Source organism: Lissotriton vulgaris, chromosome 1_1, assembly GCF_964263255.1.
Source record: "Lissotriton vulgaris chromosome 1_1, aLisVul1.2, whole genome shotgun sequence".
In the NCBI taxonomy this organism is placed as follows: domain Eukaryota; kingdom Metazoa; phylum Chordata; class Amphibia; order Caudata; family Salamandridae; genus Lissotriton; species Lissotriton vulgaris.
The window spans coordinates 183,406,887-183,424,862 of record NC_141685.1 but is presented as its reverse complement, the minus strand read 5'-3'; positions in this window follow the sequence as shown (position 1 = coordinate 183,424,862).

Genomic DNA, 17,976 nt, shown 5'->3' with positions numbered 1-17,976 from the left:
CACTTGCAGCAATAATCATAAGGCTCAGAAAAAACATAATCAATAAAGTCACAATACAGTGGCTGCGGAGAGATTTGCAATATTCACGTTTCTTGAGCTGTTTCTGTCTATCTCTCTCTCTGTTGGGGTCTAGGGGATACATGTCAGAAAACACGTCTAACCGATTCACCTAGGGGAGGACTTAAACAATTAAACTGTCTGACTTGCTAGACCTCAATTTTTCTTTATACTCCTGCTGTGGAGTCTTCTCTATCAGGGGAAGTTTAGAGTCACTAGAATCTGGACAGTCCTTAGAGGGGGAGGGTGAGTCAGTCTTTGGCAATGCACGAAATTTCTTCACGTGACTTGAGTGCAGCCACCCTTTGCGGCCCTCGACCTTGATTGCAGTCCTCGTGGTGAGAAGTACCAACTTCGGCGCCTGCCACCTGGGCTCCAGCGGACTTTTCCTGTCGAAATTTCTTACAAGGACGATATCTCCTGGAACAACGTCATGCGGTTTCACCTCGGTGTTGTCGGGAAAGGCTGCAGCGACCTGTGAACGACATGATTGTAGTGCAGACATCAAGGAGGCAAGGTAATCTGTCAACATATTACAATCGACATCGGTAATCTTTCTTGGCAAAGGCGTCCCCCACATATTCGGTGGTCTACCAAAGACCACCTCATACGGGGATAGCCCTGTTCTGGAATGTGCGACCATTCTCATATAAAAAAGGGCGACTGGCAAAGCTACGATCCAGTCGACACCCTTCTCCTTACAGATTTTCGCAAGACGAGTTTTCAGGGTCTGATTGTGTCTCTCTACGAGACCTGCTGCTTCAGGATGTCGGACACAGTGGAACTTCCACTGGTAGCCTAGCAGGAGTGATACCTGCTTCATAAGCTCGGACGAGAATGGCTGACCGTTGTCTGAGTACACAACACGGGGCAAACCATATCGAGGGAAGAATTCACGAACCAGCTGCTTGGCAGTGGTCGGAGCAGTGTAATCTGGGACTGGATATGCTTCTGTCCAACGGGAAAGTGCACATACAACTACGAGGACATATTTGAAACCTCGACAACGTTCCATCTGAATATAATCCATCTGGAGGACTTCAAAAGGGTGATCGGGAGGATGAAAACCACCTTGCTCTACGGGAACGCCTTTACCTGGGTTGAACTGACAACAAATCATGCAAGTACGCACTTTCTGTTTGGCTGCTGCTCGTAAGTGTTTATTGAACCAGAGATGTTGAATACTGTCTAACATGGCTTTTTCTCCTAAATGTGCTGGACTGTGTACGGTATTAATGATAACTTGAACCATAGAGTCGGGGAGAAACCATGTAGATTTTCCCTTCGTCATCCATCCTTGATCTGTCTGGGTCCCTCCTAGTTCAATCCATTTCTTGATTTCATCTGGTGTAGCATGTGTCTGTATGTCAATTACATCTAGGGCGGGATCCTTAACTGTCATGCAATGTGTCGGTGTCGCGACTATTGTCTTTGTCAGGTCAGTGGTGTGAATCTGATTCTGAGCTGTATGTTTTGCGGTTCGATCTGCCAGGTCATTACCCTGGGAAATAGTATCTGTAACTTTTGTATGTGCCTTACACTTCATGATGGATATCGCTGTAGGCAGATGTATTGCATCTAATAGAGTTTGAATGAGGGGACCGTGTTGAATTTTGGCACCGTGAGAAGTCAAAAAACCTCTCTCTCGCCAGAGGACACCGAAGTCGTGAACAACTCCGAATGCATAACGGGAATCTGTGTATATGTTAACTCTCTTGTTCTTGGCTTGAATACAGGCTTGTGTCAGAGCGATGAGCTCTGCTGCTTGTGCTGAAAGGGTGTCAATACAATTTGTTTCTATGACTTCAGTTTCTGTTGTGACTGCGTAGGCGGCCACTAATTCTCCTGTACTTGTTCTCATGCATGAACCATCCACATAAAGTGTCAGGTCTGGATCTGGTAATGGAGTGTCTGTCAAGTCTTGTCTGGGTTTCGTCGTGATAGTAATGACTTCAATGCAATCATGTGCCAATGGGTCTGTTTCAGTTAATGGCAAAAGTGTAGCAGGATTCAATGTATTACAACGTCTAATCTCTATGTGTGGCTGAAATAATGTCAATTCATAACCTGTCAATCTTGCTATAGTCAAGTGTTGAGTCTGTGTTCGATTTAAAAGAACTTCCACGGAGTGTGGAACTTGTACTGTCAATGGATGTCCTAACACTATTGAATCGCTTTGTCTGATTGCTAGAGCTGTTGCTGCAACTGATTTCAAGCACGCAGGCAGAGCCTGGGCTACTGGATCCAATGTACTAGAGAAGTAAGCACACGGTTTGTGTGAACCTGCTTGATCCTGCGTGAGTACCGACAATGCAGTACCTTCACGTTCTGTGACAAAAAGTGTAAAAGGCTTACTGTAGCATGGTGTTGCTAAAACTGGTGCTTGACATAAGGCTTTCTTTAAGTCGTCAAAAGCTTGTGTATGTTCCTGAGTCCAAGGGAGGACAGTCGAAGACGCTGCCTCCTGAGTTGTTAACTGAATGAGTGGCTTTGCTAGAAATGCATACTGAGGGATCCATTGTCTGCAGTAAGAAGTGAGGCCTATAAAAGCCCGCCCCTCCTTTTGTGTCCTGGGTGGTAACATACCTGCAATTAACTGGATGCGATCGGGCGTTAGCTGTCTCCCCCATTTGGACAGCAAGTGACCTAAGTAAACAACTTGCTGAACACAGAATTGCAGCTTCGAAGGGGATACCTTGTGCCCCTTGTCAGCCAGGAAATGTAAAACCGTCAGTGACGCTAGTTCACATTCAGGTTCGCTTCGAGCGGTGATCAGCAGATCATCGACATACTGTAGTAGGGCAGTGTTTTCAGGCATGTGTATACTGTCGAGTTGTCTTTTCAGTGCTTGGCTATAGATGCTGGGGCTTTCTGTGAATCCTTGAGGTGCGCGTGCAAATTTGAAGCTTCGTCCATTTAAACAGAATCCGAAAAGGTATTGGCTTTCCAGATCAATTGGGACACTAAAGAAGGCGTTCTTAAGATCAATAACGGTAAAGAACGTTGCTTCAGAATCAATGGCTGTCAATAGAGATGAGATATCTGGGACCACAGGGTACTGCGGTACAATACATTTATTCAATTCGCGCAAGTCAATAACTAATCGGTAAACTGGTGGTGCATTGGGATCTGTTCGTTTAAGAATTGGAATGATAGGAGAATTACATAAATTCGAGTTGGTTTCTACAACCACTCCTTGTGCAATGAGCTCTTCAATGATTTTCAGTAAAGCCACTACAGCATCGGGGGGTAACTTGTATTGTCGAATTCGTGGTAAAACAACACCTGGCTTGAGTGTGACTCGATACGGTGTAATGTGCATACAACCTACATCAGTGGGGCCTTGCGCCCATAAATGTGCAGGTACATTCTGTAATCGGGGATCAATATCTCTCAACACATAGTGACCTTTAAAGTCACGTAGAAACAACCGTACTCCTTCCGGAGAACAGCAAATAACAGCTCCTAGAGCTTTCAGAGTCTTGATACCTAACAAGTTTTCTGGACATGACTTTGTGAGCAGTAAATCTGTAGTACGTGTTAATGGACCAACTGCAAGGGGGAGTGGTTGCGATACTTCATTAATAATAGGCTTTCCTGAAAAACCAAGGGAAACATTCTGTGAGCCTGAGAGGGGTGCCCCTGGGACCTCGTCATGACTTATTGTCGTTCGGCTTGCCCCTGTATCAATTAAAAACTTTCTGTCTTTCCCTAATACTTGACTGTGTACATAAGGACCCTCTTGATCTACAGGAACCTCAATGAGAGGCAAGCCAACTTCCCTCTCTAGGCTGTTTCATGTGTATCGCTGATAATCGGGATAATCAGTCTGGGCATACTGGTACATTTGCTGTGATGCATGTTGAGTTGCAGCAATCGGTTGGGGTTGTGGCACCGCTACTGTCTGTTGTGAGGCTTGCATAGGCTGGATATTCTGTGGTACTTGTTGTTGGACCTGGTCCTGTCTAGGAGGACGCGGTCTCTCTTTAGTTTTTCCAGTAAGTATATTATGTTTCAAAACTGCACAATCGTTTATGTAGTGACCTGGCTGTTTGCAATAGTTGCATGTCCCTTTAACAGGAGCTGTTGAATTACTTGACTGTGTAGTGCCCTTTTTCTGACCGTCAGCTGGAACTGACTGAGCAACTAACATTTTCATTTTCGTGTCTTTCATGCGTCTCTGTTCGTGTTCGTGTTCCTCTCTAATTCTATTCTGGTGGTACTGTAACATTTGTAACATTTGTGAAGGTGTATTTGCTTGCCATGTGCTCTCGACTTTCTGTACACGATTCTTAACTTGGGGCAGGGAATTTTCTACTAGCTTCGTTACGAAAAGATGTGGATATGACTCGCGACTTGCTTTCAGGCCACTATTAATACCAAAACATTTCTCGAATCGGGAATAAAAATCGCTAGTGTCTTCATCGGGTTTCTGTTTACAGGCTGAGATTGCATCCCAGTCCTCCTTTTTAGTTGCTAATAAACGTGGCAGTACTTGCACTAACAATCCTGGTAATGCTTTAGATTTGTCCCCAAGCCCTGTTCCTGGGGTACGAGTCTTTTCTTCGTCTTCTAATGCAGCCCAATCTATCTTTTGGTCTCCTACCTCCCAATCCTTTTCTTTGAGTTTCTCGTAAATACCGGCAGGCATTAACACTTTCAATATTTTCATAATGTCGGGGTAGGTGTAATCCCCCATGAGTAACATGTCTTTGATTTCGCGGTGGAAACCTGCTGGGTCTTTATCGTGACTGGGCACTAATTTCTTCATTTCTAACAGTTCCATTTTCGTTATGGGCGTGTACACAAACACGCGTCTAAAGGAATTATCAGCATTCTGGACTGGATGCACTTCTCGCAAGGGGTTCTGTCTGTCTAAGTAATACATTTTTCTGTCTACGGGTGGAGCTGGAACAAACCGGGTATTCAGGAAAGTATTATACCTGTGTCGATGTTCTAGAATTACTTTAATCAAGTCAGTACCTAGACCTCTCCATTGTGGCGAGAGTAGTTCTATCAATATATCAGGTAAGGGACCTGGATCAGAATGTTGGCCTTTGAATAATGTAATGAGATGCTGAACCATATATATGCCAGCTAATTTCTGTTCATCAGGGCAAAGGTTTAAAAAGGTCTGCACTAAACCATCATCACTATATTTATCAGGATCGTCAGTCCATTGTACGGCTGACCTAGCCAGTTCTTGTTCATCCATGGAATTGAGTACATGGTACCCCATTCGTTCCTGAAGTATTCTATCAGCGGCCTGAAATAGATGTTCGGGGGTCTTTGGATTTGACATGGCAGCTTGAAAGATTCTTTTAGTTTCCGGACGTACCGGACGCATTGAATTATTATAGGGTCTTCCCTTACCTACATATGCTATCATTTCTCTAGCTGGTAATTGTGTTTGTCCTGTTGCCGTCTCTAGTGTCTCCTCCTCCCCTGAGGATTCGACCTTGTCTGAATCTATTTCTGGTTCTTGCTGTCTTCTTTCATGTATTTTAATTACTGCATTTCTGATTCTTTGGTACATGTTTTTTATACAACTCTGTTTATCATGGTTCCCATCTGCTATATTCTGACCCCATCTATTAAGTGCTCTCATTTCTTCCGGGTCTACACCCGGCCTATCTTGTTCTCTTATTAGGCAGTTTATGAAAAACCGTAATATCTTGGCTTGAGTGTCAACTTTCTGGTGAGCCATGGCCTCGCCAATACTTTCAGGGCCTTCCCCTGTTTGAACAAAATGATATATTCTGTCTAGATGATCAACCATTCCTGGTAGTAACAGTAAAAAGTTGGTAACCCGTCTTAGTCGTACTGATGCGAGCATCAATCTGTCGTCATTTTTACCGGGTACTGGATCATATCTACAGTCCGAGAGACGTTCTTTAAGTATGTCATAATCGGCTGATTTAGGTGTACGTTGTTGCGCTAGATCCCTATAAGTCAATCGGAGTGCTGGTGGCGGTGTTTGAAAACCTGTTGCACCTCCCGAGGTGCCAGGACCAAAAGGATTGAATGGGTTAGTGATCGGAAGAATAGGTGCAGGAAAGGTTGGAGGAACAGGTTCAGGGGGTGGAACGGGAGAAGGAGTTCGCTGCGGAGGTGGGAGTAGATGATTTCGGGGTGGAGTACCATCAGCGGGTAGTGGTTGAGCATGTGGATTTGTATATGCGGGAGCTACGTCGTCTAGATAGGAAGAAAGGAATATGTCCTTTGTGGTCTTGTGATGTACTTTAGTCGGGAGCAAGGGAGGGGGCAGATCCTTCGGTATTTCCGGAGTGGACTTAGGTAAACCCTCGGCCAGCAAAGGATACAAACCATTCATAAGAGTGTTTTGTTGTCGGTCTACTTGTTCTGCTTTTACTCGTATCCCCTCCTCAACTAATACGTTTTCTTGAACTTTGTCTGAATCTTCTTTATGTTTCTCTGCTTTTCTGAGTGCTTTCTCTGTGCGTCTGTGCGATTCTTTACGCCATAGTTCAATGGCATCTTTCTGTGACTGTCTGGCTTTCTTTTTCCATAATGCTTCCTCTACTCTCATGATGCACTCGGCATCCCATGTCCCTGCAGCGGGCCATCTTTGATTCTCTGCTAAATCTTTAGTATAGTCTACCCACAAATCGAGATATAATACAGCATCTAGGCCGTGTTTGTGGTACATAAAATGCCCTGGAGTGTCCCTAGGCGGAACGGGCACTGCTTCTTCTAGAATCCCTTTTCTAGTTCATACTTTTTGTCTTAGTTTGGAGAACAGCGGCATGTTTAAGTCGTGCTACTCTGGGCTTGATACTTACTCGGATTTGGACACAACTAATACAGCAAACACAATAATGTAGATCGAACAATCACTCATACCACGACATTAAAACATACTAAAACATTTCAGAACAAACAATAACAATTAGAATAAAACTAGTTAATTGCATACTGGATATACTGCTAAACAGTACAGATACACCGCTAAAACAGTGCAGACCGGGTCTGCGTACCCAAACCCGTCTTGACCGGCACAAATTAATGCGCTCGTCTAGATGCGTCCCCAGCAACGGTACTCACCGGGAAGCACGGAACAGAAGGCCTCGGAAACTCGACACTGGACTGGACTCGACTGGACTCGACTCGTGACGTAAGCACTTCGGAACTTCGGAACTGGTGGGCCTCCGGATACCTCGGACTTTGCTCTCTCAGCTAGGCTCTGGTCGGGATCCTCCGCACTCCTCACCGCCTCGTCTGGGTGTCGATCGCAGCCTCAGTCACCTCCGTTGGCCTGAGGGAGATACAGGAAATCCTGCGGGTACGCGTAGTTGTCCGTCAGTGCTGTGGCAGGGGACCGGGCCTGCAACGCACCGCCGGCGCGTGAGGTGGGGGAGGGGTCCCTATTCGGGCGCCAAATTATGTGGTAAATTTTAATTACCTATACGGAATTTATGCGGTAAAGTTCAATAAGAATAACTCAGTCAAAATGAAGAGGCAGAATCCGTGGTATCTGAGGTTTAAAGTGGGGTTTTATTCCTTAAAAAGGAATTGGTTCGAACCAATGGTAGCATGACCCATCGCCACGAGGGTTCAGGGTGGGAATTGCAATGGACATGTACAATGTTTTATTAACAAGAAATCGTATATATAGTCATTTCATACAGTAACATTGAATGCAGAAGGCGTAACAGCTGAGAGAAACGAGATAAGAGCAGAAATACGTAACAGGAGGCGTGCACTAGGGCGTACACGGAGGTGTGTGCTAGAAACGTCACATAGAGGTGTCATAAGTGGGTGGATCCCTAGAAGGATCCTGCAGAGTCAGCAAGAACATGTGGCAGAGATGCGCGCGCAGCAGCATGACGTATGATTGACGTGGAACTGGAGGGTGAAGGGGACTTGACATTTAGCCCTACATGTGGAGACAGAAGTCTGGAGTGTCAGAACAACCTAATCCCAAATCATATCTAATATCTTGTGTTTGAGGAACTGTATTATCTAGAAGGAAAGGTCTCTTGGGCAGAGGCTATTCTATACTGACTGCTAGTGCGTGTATATGCAACTGCGTGTCTACGTGTAAAGCAGGGGGCCATGGGCCTACCATGGTAACGGAGGCTATGAATTACTTGCATGGAGACAGAAAGGCCGGGCCCTTTGCTCTGCAGCTGGGAAGTATGTTTACCTAAACTACTAGACAGGAATGTATTTTTCGAGGAGCGGAGCAGATAACTTGAAGGCTGAATACAGTCTTGGCAGGCCGGCAGGCTGAGCCAGGCACCGCTAGCCGCGCAGGGAGTGAGTGAAAGGTCATAGATACAGATGCAGGTTCAGGCTGCAGCTTCCAGAGGCAGAAGGCAGGAGAAAGCTTGAATGGCAGAAAACAAGGCCCAACTCGCCAGGGCCAGAAAAACGTGAAAGTGCACCATGTAAAGACGTTGGCAAGGCACACTTAGGAACTGAATATCGGACCCATTCATGGTGGATCTGAAAGAGGACATGTTAACGTTGGACGCAAATGTATTTGCGTCTTCATAGCTGGTTGTGGAGGGAACTTACATGTACTAGAAGCAGGTACATGGAGCCGTTGGGGTCTACGATAGGGGACACAATTGACCAAAAATTCATATTACCTCAAAAGTTCAACGATAAGACACATTCATAAAGAACAGGAAAGGAAAGAAAGAAGGTGGGATACAGTAATTTCATTAATGTAATGCTTCCTACATATAGAAAAACAAAATTTATTATTTTCCTTAAGCAATAATGTCTGCACACTAAAATACTAAGAGAAATATATTGAACAATGAACATTTCATGTGAAATTTGAATTCAATTTGAATAGTTTAACCTCCTCAGCATTATTTGACTCATGATTACAAACTGAATGCTTTCTGGAAAGGAACTGCCTCATGGGGTTCAAAATCACATATTTTCCAACAATAGGATTACAATGATAAACTTGAATTTCAATTCAATTAATTGATTTAGGCCGTTTTGGAAATCAGCAATTTTAAATATATACAAAATCCATACACTTTTGTAAAATTGTCACCTAAACTTGAATTCAATCCACCTTTTGATTAAACACTTCCCATTCCGCAAGCATCACAGGACCACTTGTTGTTATCTTCCCAATTAGTGATAATGTTTCAGATGGCAACAACAATAAATATGTTTAGAATTTTACCTCCGAAAGGAAAAACATGCCATTTCTAAATCATGGTGCACAATAAAATGTAGGAACAGAAGGGCATTTTTAGGTATAGCATTCATTAAGGTTTGACCAGGCTTGAAATTAGAGTTCCTGAACGTTTGGACATTTAAATGTCATATTTTAAAAGAGTTCAAACAGACCCAGCACGAGCTCCGCGAAAAATTAAAGATGAGTGAATTGTACTTAGACAACATGTGCGGATTAGTAATCTATTGATGTAAAATACAGTGGTCAGGCAATGTTTGTGGATCTAATCTATTCAGATTTTAACTCCATAGTTTGTTCAATAAATTGACTGAGCATAATACTTGAAGGTCCATCTCTCAGATCAGTTCTATTATCGTTTTATTTGCAATAACACTAAAAGAGATCAATGAAAAATAGATTTTAAAAGCCATGGGTAGAATTGATCCTTGGTCTAAATGTAGATTATTGTCTGCAATAGAAACCAGTACAAACAGATCAAATCTTAAAGGATTGAATATGTTTATTATAGTGGCTTAGAGTAAACCCAGAAGACACACATTGGTCCTAAAACTCCGAAAATGTATCTAAAGATTATGATTACATCCAATTTATGTCCAGAGACCGCTTAAGATGCTTTCCTGTTTAAGTGACAACATTTGCAAATATACTTAACAAAACATTAAAGCTGGATGTCAGAAATTCTGTCTTTAAGCATTGTGTAAGAGTTGTGTGTGATGGTTTTTATTTGATCTGAAGCAACACCATCACAAAATAGCTATGTGCACAGGTTATCATTCAACTAACATAATTAGCAAACTTAATTTGGAGGGAATTGAGAAAAATTGCCTCATGTACCAAGGGTTTTATTGTTCAAAAATCCACTAGTTCGGTAATTCACAGAGTTTGCAAATGCTAAAACCCCTTTTTGAAATGTACTAAGCCCATTTAACAATTCAGAATTTGGAAGGGGAATCTTAATAGTGTCCCTTCCGACTTTGTAATACATCCTTAAGGTATGTATTAAGCTTTGAAACCGTACGTGGGCTCAAAAACAGTAACAGGAGGTAGTAACCCATGGGGACATTTGTGAATCTGAAAGTAAAATGGGGTGCATTAAAAATGCCTTTATTTAAAAGCAATCACAGACACAGTAGTGTGCTGACTCCACAAGCAACCACTTTTACCAAATGGATTATTAATACATGAACCTCAGTATTTCCTATATTGCTGAAATTTAGTCTCTAATGTTTTTGTCATGTGGTGTAAATATTTGTTTCTGTTATTTTATTTCCCATTTCAATATTGTCATGAAATGTACCTATTCTTTTTGTCAAACATATTGAAATATCTTTATCACAATTTTTGGGGCATTCTAAAAAGTGTTTTCACTCTTTAACTTAAAGCTTCCTAAGAACAATACTGACGCCAGTTCCTGGTTTCTCCTAGATCATTTAGCTTTCTCACTAAAACAAGCACAATATTGATTTGAGAGAGGTGGGTATGGAGTCATATGCACTGGGGTTCGTTTTAAAAAGACAAATATTGACCTTCCTTTATCTTTAGAAATAATACTTGCAAACATTTATATTAAATAATTTCAGATAATTTACTGATAAAGATATCAGATAAAGATCCCCTAATTTCTTATACCTTGTGGTATTAAAAATCTGCTTGAAATAACAGACTTCTCTTCTAGATAAATCCAGGTATGAGAAGGTGTTAAATGCAATTATCAACTTTCCGTTATTTTAACACATTTTCTCAGTGCACAGAGTATTTTTCCTACATTGATCACAACATTTCAAGCAATGGTCTGTGCTTAAACGTACAATGAAGGGGTAAAAATGTATTTCTACCACAATCAAGAAACCCTTGCGTTTATGAGGATTACTGTTGCAAATTAAGACCCAGCTAAGATGAAATATCCCTTTAAAAAGAGGATTTTCCTCACCATGTTCTCTCTCTAAATGTATGCCAATGCACTTTAGGTGCATTACCAATTGGAACATGGATCACCTTGTAAGCCCCTGTACAGTGTACCCTAGGTACCCAGGGCATAGGTGCATCCAAGGCCTACCAGGGGCTGCAGCACGTATTGTGCCACCCCTGGCCTGGCCTTACTATTTGACACAACTGGCTGATCACTCAGCTGTGGCAAGGTGGTGTAATCACTCTTTGCTTTAGGTATAGTATCTCTATATCTAACATACAAAGGACACACAGTAACCTATAAGTCACTCCTATGGCAGGCCTTACCAATCCTGGAGGCAGAGTGCTTAGTTATGTGTGAGATGGTGCTCTAGCATGAGCTGAGCCTGTCTGCAGCTTTTGGAAGAATGTCCTTTAGCTGTTTCCTGATAGCGTCATACCATATACTCTTAAGTGCATTATGAACCTTGAGGTTAAATGCTAACTCTGGTTTGACATTATCAAAACATGTCGAGTAAGGTGTCATACGAATTGGAATACTACCCCCTCGCCAATTATGGCGACGGGGGTAGCATTACACCCTTCTAGAGGGACACAACATGTACAGAACCTGAACCCCGGTTAAAGTTAAACAGAGCCTCAGCATCACAAAATGGATGCTGCCACCACAGACACAAGTCTGACCTCCTGCTGCTGGGAGTCCTTCCAGCGAGGGAGGCTTGGACAAAGGGTTTCCTGCCTTGGGAGGTGCTAGCACCACCCCAGACAGGATTTTGTGTAGTGGGTTAGGGAGGGCTGAATAGAATCAGACATGCCCGGGGCACACAAGGTGTCACCGTGCATATGCCAGTTCAAACCGGTGCTGGGGCACTCCAGCCCCAGCTCTGGCGCGAAACTGGACAATGGAAAGGGGGTGTAACCACCCCCCTTCCTGGTCCCACCCATAGGAGGGACCTAGTAGGTAATCCAGCCCCTTGATTTGGTTTAAAGGTAGGAGCTGTGTCCCCAGACTTTAGATTATCCTGAACTACGCTTGAAGAAGAAGAAACTCTGGACCTTCGACATTCTGCTGCTCAGAAGACTGAAGAATCTCCCTTGTGGCCAAGGAGTGACCACCCTGTGAACATAGGCACCATCCAGCGATCAATGACTTGCTTTGCCGCTGCCTCGAGCCAGAGCCCGACAAGAACCAGACTCCCAGACATCTACCAGCCCGATCCACAGTCCCTGCAAAGCTGAGACGAGTGGAGGCGACCTGAGACGTGGGACCGGACCTCTTGGAAAGTCCACGAGAAACTGACTGCGCAGCACTGGAGGCACCCTCACCGCTGTGCTTGGGGTCTTCAGAAGCCCCACCACCGAGCTACATTTGCACCAAGGACCAGCCCCCCAGCTCTAACGAGATCTGCGTGGGGCCCTTTTGCTTTGTTCCACTCGACGCGCCTTCCCGGTTGCTAGCCCGCTGGCTAGTGGCCATTTTGGCAACCAAACGACAACTTTCCACCGCTGGTCTGGTTGCTCCAGACTGGCCCTTGCTGCTCCTAAAAGCAGCAACCCCTCTGACCTTGCTGGTCCGAGAGAGAAGCCTTCTTTGTTTCCTGTGTTGCTTGCATTAGCCAAGGCCTGTTTGCTCCGATCAAGAAGCCGACACCGCCATCAACTAGAGCCTTCGTGGGACAGCTCGTGAGTGACTCCTGGTCGTCGTCATCGTCACCTGGTCCACGTGGCTGAAGAGAAAAGCTTCACAACATCACCTGTTTGCACCCGACAACGCCTGGTTCCTTCCTGGTTCCACGCCGGTCACTGGCTAGTGACTGTGAACATTGTCCCCTCTGCTTTCAGGTCTTCACCTCTTCAGATCCACCCTTGGATCCACCGGAACTCTTCACATTAGGTCGCCTGCAGCATCAACACTCCAAGGCTCCATCTGAACTCCTGCAGAATCCCGACACACTTTGGCACCACTGCACCCGCTTCCTGCGGGTGAGGTAACGCAAGCACTCCGGTGCTCCAGAGTAGTTCCACTCTCCTAGTGTCCAGATTCCAAAGGGTTAAGTTCTAGACTGACCGGAAGACTTCCTACCTTTAACTTTAAAACGTTTACACATCCATTGATTTCAATGTGAACTGCTTTTAACTTTGCGCACTGCAAACCAGATCCTGTGGGCCTCCTAGTTCCTAACCTTAGTTAGATCCTCGTAGCCCCAGCGATTCCCAAGGCCCTAGGCCTTACTTCCTTTCGACTTGTGGTACTTATACCACTTCTTTAGTATAGGTTTTAGGGGCCACCCGGGCCTATCCATATTTTGTGCAACTTTGTATACTTATCAATTGAATTGTTTTAACGTGATTGCTTCTGTGCTCATAAAGAGTTCAGGGGACTATTTGTAGTAAATAAATACATATATATGTTCTATATATATCCTGTGTGGCGTCCTTTCACTTGTTGTTCAAGGGGTTACATATGGTAATACCGCCGGCTTCACATGCCAAAAGAGTTTAGCCTAAGACTGCTTTGTCCATGCTACCAATAGGATAGCTGGTCTATATGGTTGACTTACAACCAATCACCATAAGGGTTGTTTGGACTGATACAAGGTGGTCACTAGAACTAGAGAACATCATATATAGGGCTCCCGGTTTTCCGTTTTTACGGATTTTTACATATAAATACAGACGGAAAACAAGTTTTCCTTTATCTGTATTTATATATAAAAACGGGAAAATACTAGTGGGCTAAGAGGTGTCAGCCCAGGCTGAGACAGCTTCCGGGCACACACAGAGCTGCCAGCCGCACCCGAGTACTTCACAGGTCTATAAAAGACCGTTTACTTGTTGATGAGTCCTTGTTGTTCTTTCACCCCTTCTAAGAGGCCCAGCCAGAGTCAGATTAGGAGCCTCTATTTACACCATTGTTGCGAGACTGAAGAAACGCAGCTCGCTCCAGGAAGTCTCTTGGAGGGAGTGCGTTATACCCTGGGACACCATGAACACCCGCGTGGAAAGCCTGAGACCACTGCGGTGGAGGATAAAGACTGCGTGACATCATGGATTGTAATAATCTGCTAAAAAATATTTTCTATTTACTTACCATTTTCTTACACTCTCCCTGTGTCCCATTAGAGTTTTTTCTGATCTCTCTCCTCTGGGGCTGCACAACGAAGTCTGTTAAAATGCTCTAGTCTGCACTTCACTCCCATGGCTGGCAGCAGAGGTGTGATTAAACGGGAGGGCAGCAGAGGTGTGATTAAACGGGAGGGCAGCAGAGGTGTGATTATTAGCATCCTTCTCTGATCTTAGCAAGTCGAGGGACCACATAGAGAGGGGGCAGGGGGAGAGTGGGGCGGAGGAGGGGGGGGCTCTCTCTGGAATTACCTCACCACGAGGAGTCAGAGACAACACGCTGACACCTGGCACGTGACCTGCTTAGCAACCTGTGGCAGTCTGGAAACATGATCACACCTGGCGTGCCCAATTTAATGCAGTTACGATTGGCAGAAGGCAGGACGATTGCAACGGGGCAAGCCCCCTTCAAGCTGGCCACACATTTTATCCGGGGAACAAGGTAAACCCTGTTGATGTAACCTCCAACCAGGCTACACATGGCAGTCAGACAACACGATCACACATGGCATGTGCCATACTACGCAGCACCTGGTCCTCACGCAATAAGACCAACTTCCAGCTGGGGCAGCAGAAAGCATAACATACAGGCATCTGCACTGTAATAGATGCTTTGTTGTCAAATTCAATGGCTTGAATCGACCTCACTCAGATGAAAGGCTGAGTGGACCAGCCAGGATAGGAACCCGTAATAGCAGTGTGAACATAGATTTCAGCAGCTGGCGCTTAACCGTATGAGCTATTTCAGCAGCAAGGACGTGAGGGAATCAGAGGGTATTTTAATAATGTATTATCCTTGGCTGCAAATATCTGCATGGCAGCCGAAGAATGCAGCCATTTTTCACCACGACGTTCTCAATCCCCAGAACGGGCTGGGCAGGATAAAAAGTGAACAAGATCACACCTGGCTAGGTCCTACTGACTGCATCTGTCATCCACAGTTCAAAACCACACCTGGCCAGACTACGATTATGTCACTTCACTTGCAGTCCAGCTATTTACTGCAACATATAACGTTGAAGGAAAACAAGCACTGGCAAAGTCAATAGGTCTAACTCTGGCAAACTGGTGCAACAGATTTTTTTTATTTTTTAATACAAATATATATGCCACAAAAACTAAAAAAAACTAAAAACTTGCTAACACTGAAGGATGATCATATGCTTGTTACTATATTGGTGTTACTCAATGCTCTCCCTGTGTAGTTAGAGTGCAGTGTCACTTTAAATAAAAGTGGAAAAATACTAGCTGTACCGTTGTATTTTGCTTGTGGCAAAAATAAATGTGGATAAATACAGAAATAATGTCCCAAAAATAAATATGGATAAATACATACGGAAATGGCAAAAAAATAAATACCATAAAACCGGGAGCCCTTATCATATATCAGGCCAACTTCTCAAAGTCTCTGCTTCACCTCTGCAAAATAAAATTTCTCCCCAGACCTGGGAAGATCATTTCTACAATCTTTATTCAGTAACTCCATTTAATGAGCCGAACACTGTGCTGAGGACTGTGTAAACAGACTACTTTATAGCTGTACCTGGCCCTTTCCTTGACCTGGCTGACATCCGCAGCTCTGGATGCAATAACCAGAGGTAGAGCTCCAGGATTAGACAGCATTGCAGCATATATCCTTTGTCTAGAAAGAGATTAATTGTCTTAGTATAACCTTTTCTTAACTAATGCCATTATCAGTGGTGCCCCAGTACCAGACTTTTGGAAGGGAGCGGACGTCGTCCCGTTATATAAGAAGGGGGATAGATTCCATCCAGCCAATTACAGGCTGATCAGCTTGATCAACTGTGCAAAGAAAATTTCTGCCCAATTGGTCTTGAGCAAGATTGAGGAATGGACTGCTGCTATGGCCAACGTATCTTCCTTTCAGACAGGCTTCAGGTAGAAGATATCCACGATTATGCCCAGGTTCGCTGGAGAACCCAGGGCAGGTGACTGAACGATTTCCTATCAATTAAGGTGTTTGCCAAGGCTGTGCCCTGGCACCCACCCAGTTTTCTTTATATCTTAATGTTGTTCATTATCTGCCCTCAATTGATGCACCATACCTGGCAGGCATAAAACAAACAAGTTACTTAACTTCGGTAACGATACATCTGTAAGAGACATATATTAGTTATAGATTCCTTATCTTACAATTACCCCCAGGCGTCAGACTGGATCCGAAGAAATTTTTTCTTAGCAGTACCCCTGCGTGTCGGTAGGTGGCATCGGTCGACTTCGCATCCGTCATCGGCGTTGTGGTTGCCGGGATGACGCCGCGGTGTCTACTTAGACACCGGTCCTGAGTGCTAACCACAGTTTTGACACAACGTTCAATGCCAGAAGCGCAGACCCATGCCAGACACTAGCCATTGGTGCAGAAAACTAGGGACCTGCAAGGGAATCCCTATCCCTATAAGTCAGTGTGCAGAATGGGGAGGGTGGGTGGGGCGGTAAGGCATCTATAACTAATATATGTCTCTTACAGATACATCATTACCGAAGGTAAGTAACTAGTTAATCTGAAAGAGACTATTAGTTATAGATAACTTACCCTAGAATAGATACCCCAGCAATTCCAACCCCGTAGGAGGGTCTGCAAACTAAGATCACACCAAGAAGTCCTGGAGAACAGAATGGCCGAAAAAGCCATCTCTCCGGACTTGGCTGTCCAGGCAGTAATGCACAGTAAATTTGTGCAGGGACGCCCACGTGGCTGTGTGACAGATGTCAACCAGCGGAACTCCACGTCCCAAAGCAGTAGTGGCTGCCGTTGGTCTGGTAGAGTGGGTGCGCAGTCCTACTGGAGGTTCCATTTTAGCCAAAGAATAACAGATCTTAATGCATAGGACGACCCATCGAGAGATGGTATCTTTGTGCACTGCCGACCTTTCTTGGTGCCCACATAATCCGTAAAGAGTTGATCGTCCACCCGGAAGTCATTAGTGCGGTCAAGGTAGATAGACAGCGCACGTTTTGGGTCGAGACAGTGGAATCTTCCCTCCTCTTTGGACGGGTGCAGAGGCGGGAAGAAGGTAGGCAAAGCGATGGTGAGACCTATGTGGAAAGAGGCAATCACTTTGGGCAGAAAAGAGGGCTTATATGGAGGACTACTTTGTCCGGATGGACAGCAAGAAAGGGAGGTCTGGAAGATGAGCCTGAAGATCACTCACCCTGCGAGCAGAGGTGATGGCAAGCAAAAAAGCAGTCTTCCAATGAGGCAAAGTGGACGATTATGTAGGGGCTCAAAGGGAGCACACATAAGATAAGTGAGGAAAAGATTCAAGTCCCACTGGGGAATTACGAAAGGAGAAGGAGGAAAGAGAGGAGTAAGGCACTTCAGAAATCTGATAACAATAGGATCGATGGCCATGCTCAAGAGCTCGGGGTACCAGACTCTTCGTGACCAGTCAGGAGCCACAAGAATGACTTGGGACCTGTCGCGTTTGATCTTCTTCAGCAATCTTGGCAGAAGTGGTACAGGCACAACTCCACTCGCGACGGAAAGGGTAGCCTTGGAAACTCTAACACACAGAACTGCTGACATTGCGTGCTCTCTTCAGTGGCGAATAGATCTAACCAAGGCTCTCCCCACTGCTGAAAGAGACCTTGCACCACCTTCGAGTGAAGATGCCATTTGTGATCCATGAGGCACTGAGTTTGTCCATCCTGGCATTCAGTGAGCCTGCTAGTTGTTGAAC